The 8785-nt window shown below is 39.2% G+C and overlaps 1 protein-coding gene across 3 annotated transcripts in view; it reads right to left on the reverse strand.

Moving 5' to 3' along the window:
* Positions 1-7166, reverse strand: part of ZNF831 (zinc finger protein 831) — a 91701-nt gene extending 84535 nt beyond the window's left edge. For all 3 annotated transcript variants that reach the window (XM_042229926.1, XM_060396953.1, XM_042229927.2), the window contains exon 1: positions 6836-7166. The gene's annotated coding sequence lies outside the window, so the exon portion shown is untranslated. The remainder of the gene's footprint in view (positions 1-6835) is intronic.
* Positions 7167-8785: the final 1619 nt, after the last annotated feature.

Below are 8785 nucleotides of genomic sequence, written 5' to 3' on the forward strand. Positions count from 1 at the left end.
AAACACTTGGAAACTAAAGTGCAAACTACTAAATAACCCACAAGCCAAAAAGGAGGTGTCAAGGGAAGTCCAAAACACAGCGAATGAATGAAACTGGAAATATAACATCTCAGAACTTATGGGACACAGCTAAGGCTGTGCTGAGAGGCCATTTATAGTATTAAATGCTTATTCAAGAAAAGATAGAATCTCAAATCAATAACCAAGCTCCTGTACCAATAACCAAGTAAAGGAAACCCAAAATAAGCAGAACGAAGGAAATAATAAAGAAAAGGAAACAAAATGATTAAACTACAACAGAAAACTAATCAAGTCAATGAAAAATAAAGCTTGTTCTTTAATAATATCAATAAATTGATCTTTATGAAAACTATTATGTATAGAATGGATAAAAACCAGATCCTACTATATAGCACAAAGTACCATATTCAATATCCTGTAATAAACCATAATGGACAATAACTTGAAAATAAATGTATATACCTATATATATAACTGAATCACTTTTCTATACAGCAGAAATTAACACAACATTGTAAATCAAGTATACTTCAATAAAATAAATTTTTAATAAAATTTATCTTTAGAATCTCTACAAAGATTTAGAAAGGAAGAAAGACAGAAGACACAAATTACCAACATCAGGAATGAAACAGAATATCATGACAGACTCTGCAAGTATCAAATGGACAGCACAAGGGTTACCATGAATAACTCCATCCACATACATGTGATAACGTAAATGAGATGGATCAATTCCTCGAAAAGCACAAGTCAGCAAAAATTCACCAGATATAAAACAGATAATTTGATTAGCATTGTATTTATTATGCAGACCAAATTTGTAATTTTGTTATCTTTTTTAAATCTTCATTGAATTTATTACAGTATTTCTTCTATTCTTTGTTTTGGATTTTTGGATGCAAGGCATGTGGGATGTTAGCTCCCCAACCAGGGATCAAACCCACACCCCCTGCATTAGAAGACAAAGTCTTAACCACTGGACCACCAGAGAGGCCCCCCAAATTTGTAATTTTAAAACACCCCAAGGAGAAGTCTTAAGATCCTGATAGTATTACTGAAGAATTCTACCTAGAATTTAAAGAAAAATTAATACAAATTCTATACAACTTCTTCCAGGAAACAAAAGAGGAGGGGGCATTTCCCCATTAATTTCATGAAGCTAGGTATTACCCTGACACCAAAATCAGCAAAGACAGTCCAAAAGCAAAACAAAACAAAACCTACAGAGCACTATCCCTTCATGAATATAGATGTAAAATCCTTCATAAAATATCAGCAGCTAGATTCTGCAATATAGAAAGAATTACACAGCCCATGGCCCAGGGCCCTGGGCCTGCATCTGTTTAATCTATCATATTTACAGAGGAAAGAAGGAGGGAAATCACATGTATATCAATTGCTGGAGAAAAAGCTTTTGACAAGAGTCAACACCTATTCTTGATAAACTTTCTCAGAAAATAGAAATAGAGGGAAAGCATCTCAGTTTGATGAAGTGCATTTAAAAATGTTATCCTTAATGATGGAAAACTGAATACTTCCTCCTAAACATCAGAAACAGGATTATACAGAGATCACTCAGCACTTTTATGTAACAGAGATGTAGAAATTCTGGCCAGTGCAACACAGCAAGAAAGACAATAAAAGACACAGAGGCAAGAAAGGAGGAAACAAAACTTTCTATATTTGCAGATGACATAATCATCTATGTAGAAAATCCCAAGAAATCAGAAAAAAAGAGAGAGAGAGAAAAGGAAAAAAGCTTTTTAGAACTAACAAGTTCAGCAAAGTCACACAAGAATCAATCCCACTTCTGTATACTAGCAATGAACAATCAGAAACCCAAATTTCAAATGCAATGTCATTTACAAGCACTCAAAAAACTGAAATACTTAGATGTAAAATTAACAAAGCATAACCAGGACCTATATGCTGAACACTACAAAACACTGATGAAAAACTCAAAGAAAATCTAAAGAAATAAAGAGATAGATTGTGTTCATGGTTTGGAAGACTAGCCATAGTAGAGGTGTAAAGATATCAGTTTTCCCCAGAGTTTTAGAGAGACTTAATTCAATTCCTATCAAAATCCGCATAGGCTTTTTTTGTGGGCATAAACAAGATTATTTGAAAATTTATTGAGAAAGGTAAAGGAACTAGGGCAACTCAGTTTGGGAAAAAGGATAATAAAATGGGAGGAATCAGTTTAAATTTTCAATAAATTTTAAAACTTATTACAGCACTACAGTAAAGAAGACTGTGCCTTACTGGTAGAGGTACAGACACATAGATCAATTGAACAGAATTAAAAAAAGAAAAATACAGAAATAGACTTGCACAAGTAGGCCCAACAGATTTTTACCAAAAGTTCAAGCAATTTGGTGAGGGGAGGGTAATCTTTGCAATAAACAGTGCTGGAGTAACTGACATCCAGAGATAAAAAATAACCTCAACTACACCTCAGACCTTACTTATATTAACATTAACTCTAAATGTGAAGTTTAAATAGAAACTATAAAACTATAAAAACTCTAGAATAAAAAAAAACAAGAGAAAACTCTTTAGGATCCAGAGCATAGGAAAGAGTTTTCAGACTTGACACCAAGAGCATGAGCCATAGAGGGAAAATGTATAAATTGAATTCCGTCAAAATTAAAAATATCTGCTCTATGAGAATCCCTGCTTTGAAGAGGATATAAAACATCAGCTATAGACCAGGAGACAGTATTTGTAAGCCATATATTAGACCAGGGAATTAAACCTAGAGTATGAAAATCTAACATAAAAAAAATTTTAAGTTTAAAAAAGATTCAAACTATATGCCAATATACAATAAAATTAAATGTAAAAAAAAAATTCAACAACCGTCCAATCAAAAAGTGAGCAAAAGACATGAAGAAAGACCCATCGCCAAAGATGTACAGATGGAAACAAGCGAATGAAAAGACGTTCAGCACCACTAGCCATCAGAGAAATGCAAATGAAAACCACAGCGAAATATCACTGCACACCCATCAGGATGCGGAAATGAAAAACAGTGATAACACCTAGTGCAGGCGAGAATGTGGAAAGATGACATGAATGGCTGATGTGAAAATGAAGTGATAAGGCCATTCTGGACAAAACTTTGGCAGCGTCTTAAAAAAAAAAAAATTAATCTGCCACTACCATTTAACCCAGGGATTACATTCCTGGCCTTTTATTCCAAAGAAATGAAAACTTAGATTCACACAGGAGACTGTGCAGAAATGGTCATGGCAGCTTTATGTGTAATAGCTGATAATCGAAATCAGCCCTGATGTCCTTCAACAGATGAACATTTAAATTAGCTGTGGTCCAGCCATGTCGTTATTACTCAGCAATCAAAAGGAGTGAACTATTACATGGAACAGTATTGATGAATCTCCAGAGAATTATGCTGTGTGAAAAAAGCCACACCCCAAGGCCAGACACTGTAATTTCATTTACATGACATTCTTCTTTTTTTTTTTCCTATTTTATTTTTTTTTCCATTTTAAAATGGACATGTAGTTGCTTTATAGTCTTATATAAATTACAGGTGTATAATATAGTGATTCACAATTTCTAAAGGTTACACTCCATTTCATTATTATAAAGTATTGGTTGTAGTCTCCTTGTTGTAAGTATACCCTCGTAGCTTATTTTATCGCTGAGAGTTAGCACATCTTAATCTCCTAGATCTGTGTTGCCGCATCCCCCGTCCCTTTCCTCACTGGTAAACCACTAGTTTGTTCCTATATCTGTGAGTCTGCTTTTTGTTGTTATATTCACTGGTTTGTTGTATTTTGTAAGATTTCACATGTCAATGATATTATACAGTATTTGTCTTTCTCTGACTTCACTTAGCTATGATCATCTCTAGGTCCATCCATGTTACTGCAAATGGCATCATTTCCTTCTTTTACGGCTAATATTCCATTCTGTGTATACACCACATTTTCTTTATTTATTCATCTCTTGGTGGACACTGAGGTTGCTGCCATACCTTGGCAATTGTAAAAAAAAAAAATGGTGCTATGAAAGTTGGGGTGCATCGATCTTCTAAAATTAATGTTTTTGTTTCTATACCCAGGAGTAGAATGGCTACCTCTTATGGAAGTTCTTTTTTTTTTTCACTTGTATAATAGTCTTGAAATGACAGATTATGGAGCTGGAAAACATGAAAGGTTACCAGGAGTTGAGAGGAGAGCGGGAGGAAGTGGGTGTGGCCGCTGGATATCCCTGCGGTGATGAAACAGTCTGTATCTTGACTAAATCAACATGCAGGCTGTGATTTGAAAGATGTTACCATGGAGGGAACCTAGCTAAAAGGTTCATGGGATCTCTTTGGATTATTTCTTACGACAGCATGAAATAAAGAAAGTGAAAGTGTTAGTTGCTCAGTTATGTCCAACTCGTTGCAACCCCATGGACTGTAGCCCGCATGGCTTCTCTGTCCATGGAATTCTCCAGGCAAGAATACTGGAGTGGGTTGCCATTCCCTTCTCCAGGGGATCTTCCTGACCCAGGGATCAAACACAGGTCTCTTGCAGTGCAGGCAGAGTCTTACTGTCTGAGCTGCCAGGGAACCCCTACAGCTGCATGGGAACCTACAATTATCTCAAAACAAAAGCCTACTTTATAAAAATAATAAATATAAATAAACAAAAAGAAAGAGCACTGAAACAGGAAGTGACCTTCGTCTCACGTGAGCCCATGTTATTTACTGCAGCATCTAGAGACCTAAAACCATATCCCTAGGCCTGGGCACCATAAGGCTGCCCTTGGAGAAACACTGACTTGATGCATATCATTTTCCTCTGCATCATTTTCTTTAGGTCGATTCACTTGTCCTCAAGTGCCCTTATATTCATTTTTACATCACTGCCATAAACGGCAAGGCTCCACCATTATATGAGTGCAAATGATTATAATGACAATATGATATCAGTAAAGACCCTCAAAGATTTCTCACTTCATTGCAAGTCAAAGCAGAGGAAAGGCTGCCCTGACAGACTCTGTAGAGGTTCCTGACTGACCATTCAGAGAAACTCGGTCATCCTTGCTCAGCCACACCCAGAAGGACAGAACTCCCAGACCTTGGAGTTCCCATACCTGTCTTTGACTCTTTCCTCAGCTCCCTTCAAACTCTATGATTCTGTAAACTATTTTTTAAAGCACTGTAGGGCATCACTGGCTTCCCCAGTGGCTGAGCAGTAAAGAATTCACCTGCCAGTGCAGGAGACTCAGGTTCAATCTCTGGGTCAGGAAGATCCCCTAGGGGAGGACACAGCAACCCACTACAGTATTCTTGCCTGGAGGATTCCATGGACAGAGGAGCCTGGCAGATGTAGTCCATGGGATCACAAAGGGTCAGACACGACAGCACACACGCATGCACATACAAGGCCTTGTCAGCCATGCCACACAGCTCGTGGGATCTTAGTTCCCCGACCAGGGATTGAACCCGGGCCACTGCCGTGAAAGTGACAAGTCCCAGCCACTGGTCCGCCAGGGAATTCCCAACCTCTTGTGGCTTTGGAAAAGTCACCTCGACTCTCCTTGCCATGTTTTCCTTCTCTGAAGGTCAGGGCTTATGCCCACTTGTTCAGAGGATCAGACAACTGGTAAATGTGTATGGTGGTGGGCACTCTGCGCTGGGTGTTTTTCTCTGTGTTAATCCGACACAGACCTCCCCATCCCCCTTCTACAGTCTTGGTTCTCTGCATTCATGCTTGTGGTTTCTACCATGAGAAGGGCCTCTGGCTGGTACCCACTTGGCCCTCCTGGCAGCCTCATTTCCCCTCAGCAACTAAGCAGTGATTATTTAAGTTTTGGGGGGTTCCCCCTCCTCTGTCTTTCTGGTCAAAGTAAAACCAAGGAAGCAAACCTTCATCTCTTGGCTTCTCAGAATCTTCCCACAGTCCCCAAGCCTCGTGCAGAACCCAAACACTTGCTCTGATGGGTATCAGTCTTGTGATCTTAAAAGCTTACCCTTAGCTAGGGTGCTAGAATTAGTTAAAAGGCACATTATTTTAAATTGGCCCTGACGTTGATTCTGCTTTTCCCAGTCGCCCAACGTTATCGTTCTTCTAAGTTGCATCCTGTCTCCCCTTGCATTCCGGCAGATAACATCTCGGCTCTCATTCTTACAGGAAGATTTGCGACGGGAGCCCAGAGGCATGCCACCTCTCAGGACTTGGGCTCCAGGGCTTATCTGACAGACCCTCCAGCTCTTAGCTATTTTGGACGCTGGGAACCCAAATATATGTATAAATACATGGTGCCAGGTCCAGGGTCCCTTGTAAATCTCATTGAAAAATGCTCCCCTTGGGTGGTTGCTCAGTAGAGCTGCTATAAATAGTATGGCTCTCAAATACCTTGATACTTAGATTATACTGTATGTTTTCTTTTTCTAACTCTTGGGCTAATAGAACTAATGTTCCTAACCAATTCACACCTTCAGTTTAATTAGATCCATCACTAAAAAAAAAAAAAAAAGAACTGCTTACCAAGCAACAGCAACAAATTTACTTATAGGTTTTTCTATGTTCAGTAGAACACGGATTGCGGACTCAGTTTCTGACAGCCATTATGATTTGCAGCAAATATTTTGACAAAAAGAACAGTGATGGTAAGCACACAGGACAATTACTGAACTGGGTCAAGCCCAGTTTTATGTAGTATTTTCTTTTTAACTGTATGCTTGAAGATAAATACATCATTAAGAGTACAGGGTAAAGAAAAAAAAGAGTTTGTTTTTTAAAAAAACTAGCATCATCTATAGGCTTACCTCGTGAAGTATGTTACATACCTTGATGAAGAGAGATGTACCTGCAGCCAGTGGTGCTCCAACTCAAACACGAATGACCTGGCCTGAAACTGGGGAGACATCCGTGACCCCAGAAAAGAACTCAGAGCAGAGAGGCGCTGGCATGGCCTGCCTCCTACCTTCTTTGCTGAAATGGTGCCCACTCTATAGGCAGCATCTCAGAGGGCAGAGGCATCCTCTTTGTGTATTAGAAAATAAAGTAAAAGAGGATGACCTCCCGTGGCTTGGCCTTGGAGTCAACACCAGGTTTAAGTGAGAAAAGCACCATTTTGAACAACCTGGAGGAGACGCATGCAGAGATGAAACTTGGTCTGGCTCAGAAATAGGAAGTCAATTCTTTTCTATACATCACTTAATGTCACAGTAACAACGTTTAAAAAACAGGAAGAGAGAGATGCAGAGAGGGAGAGAAAAAAAAAAATACAGCTTCTGCTGAGGCCTTCAGTAATTGTGACTATTGATCTAACAGCGCATCTACTGAGCCTGCTGCTGGGAAATGGAGGTGTGGCACCCCGCATATCAGAGCCGTGTTTGTTCTATACAGGCTGGTAAGAAGTAGAGCCAGCGTGGTTGTCTTCCTGGAGGTGGGGTTGGAAGAAGCATCCAAGAACCTCCCCACAAAACACTGCAGGTTCTCAGGGCCCAGGTAGAGTATTTCCACCGCAAGTGAAGAAGGCCTGACAAGAATCTCTGTGATATTATCTTTATTTAAAGTATTGCTAATTTGCTCAATTTGGAATCACTTGCATTCATTTTTTAATATTTTTTAATTTACTTTTTCAATTGGAGGATAATTGCTTTACAATATTGTGTTGGTTTCTGCTGTACCATTAATTTTTCAATACATCACATGAAAACATTATCTTGATGACTTCAGTTTGGGGCACCCCTAAATTCTGCATCCGTGGTGGAGTTTTCTCTGACTCCCCACTCTAGTCCCTGCCTTGCTCTAACTTTGGAAGGAGAAAACACAGGAGTGATGAAGCATTGAAAAGTATAATAAATACAATCCATAAATATGTAAAAATACAGTATGTACAAGTTCAGTACATAAATAATAATTATTCTCAGTGGTAGAAATTGAGAGGCAAAATGAATTTCTAAGTCACATAGAAAACAAACTTACGGTTACTAAAGGGGAAAGGGTGGGGAGAGATAAATTAGAAGTTTGGAATTAACAGATACACACCACTATATATGGGTTTCCCACGTGGCTCAGTAGTAAAGAATCCTCCTGCCAATTCAGGAGCCACAGGAGACAGGTTTGATCCCTGTGTGGGGAAGATCCCCTGGAGGAGTAAATGGCAATCCACTCCAGTAGTCTTGCCTGGAAAATTCCATGGACAGAGGAATCTTGCGGGTTACAGTCCATGGGGTCTAAAAGAGTCAGACGTGACTCAGAGACTGAGCACGCATGCACCATTATGTATGAAATAAGTAACAAGGACCTATAGCACAGGGAACTATATTCAGTATCTTTAATAATCAACAATGAAAAAGGACTTTAAAAAGAATACATATATACATGTGTATATATATAAAGTTAAATCACTTTGCTGTGTACCTGAAACACAACATTGTAAATCAACTTCAATTTTTTTTTTAATTGCAGCTATTGATATGGTCAAAAAAAAAAAAGTCTCAGGGCTTCCCTGGTGGTCCAGTGATTAAGACTCTGCATCTCAACCTCCAGTTGGTCATGTATCTAAGCCTCACGCTGAACTAGATTGGGCTTGGGGAGGAATTTTACCTGGGTGAGTGAACTGGTCTTTGGAAGAACCCCATCCTGCAGATTCATGTGGATTCCACTCCCTCTACCTCCAGCATCAGTGCTCAGGTACCTCCCCAGCTATGTGAGCCACCAGGTGTGCAAGTGGTCACAGGTAGTATGCAGGTAAGACGGGAAAGCCGGAGGCAGTGTTTCAGTGGTGT

Source organism: Ovis aries, chromosome 13 (assembly GCF_016772045.2).
Source record: "Ovis aries strain OAR_USU_Benz2616 breed Rambouillet chromosome 13, ARS-UI_Ramb_v3.0, whole genome shotgun sequence".
Lineage (NCBI taxonomy): Eukaryota > Metazoa > Chordata > Mammalia > Artiodactyla > Bovidae > Ovis > Ovis aries.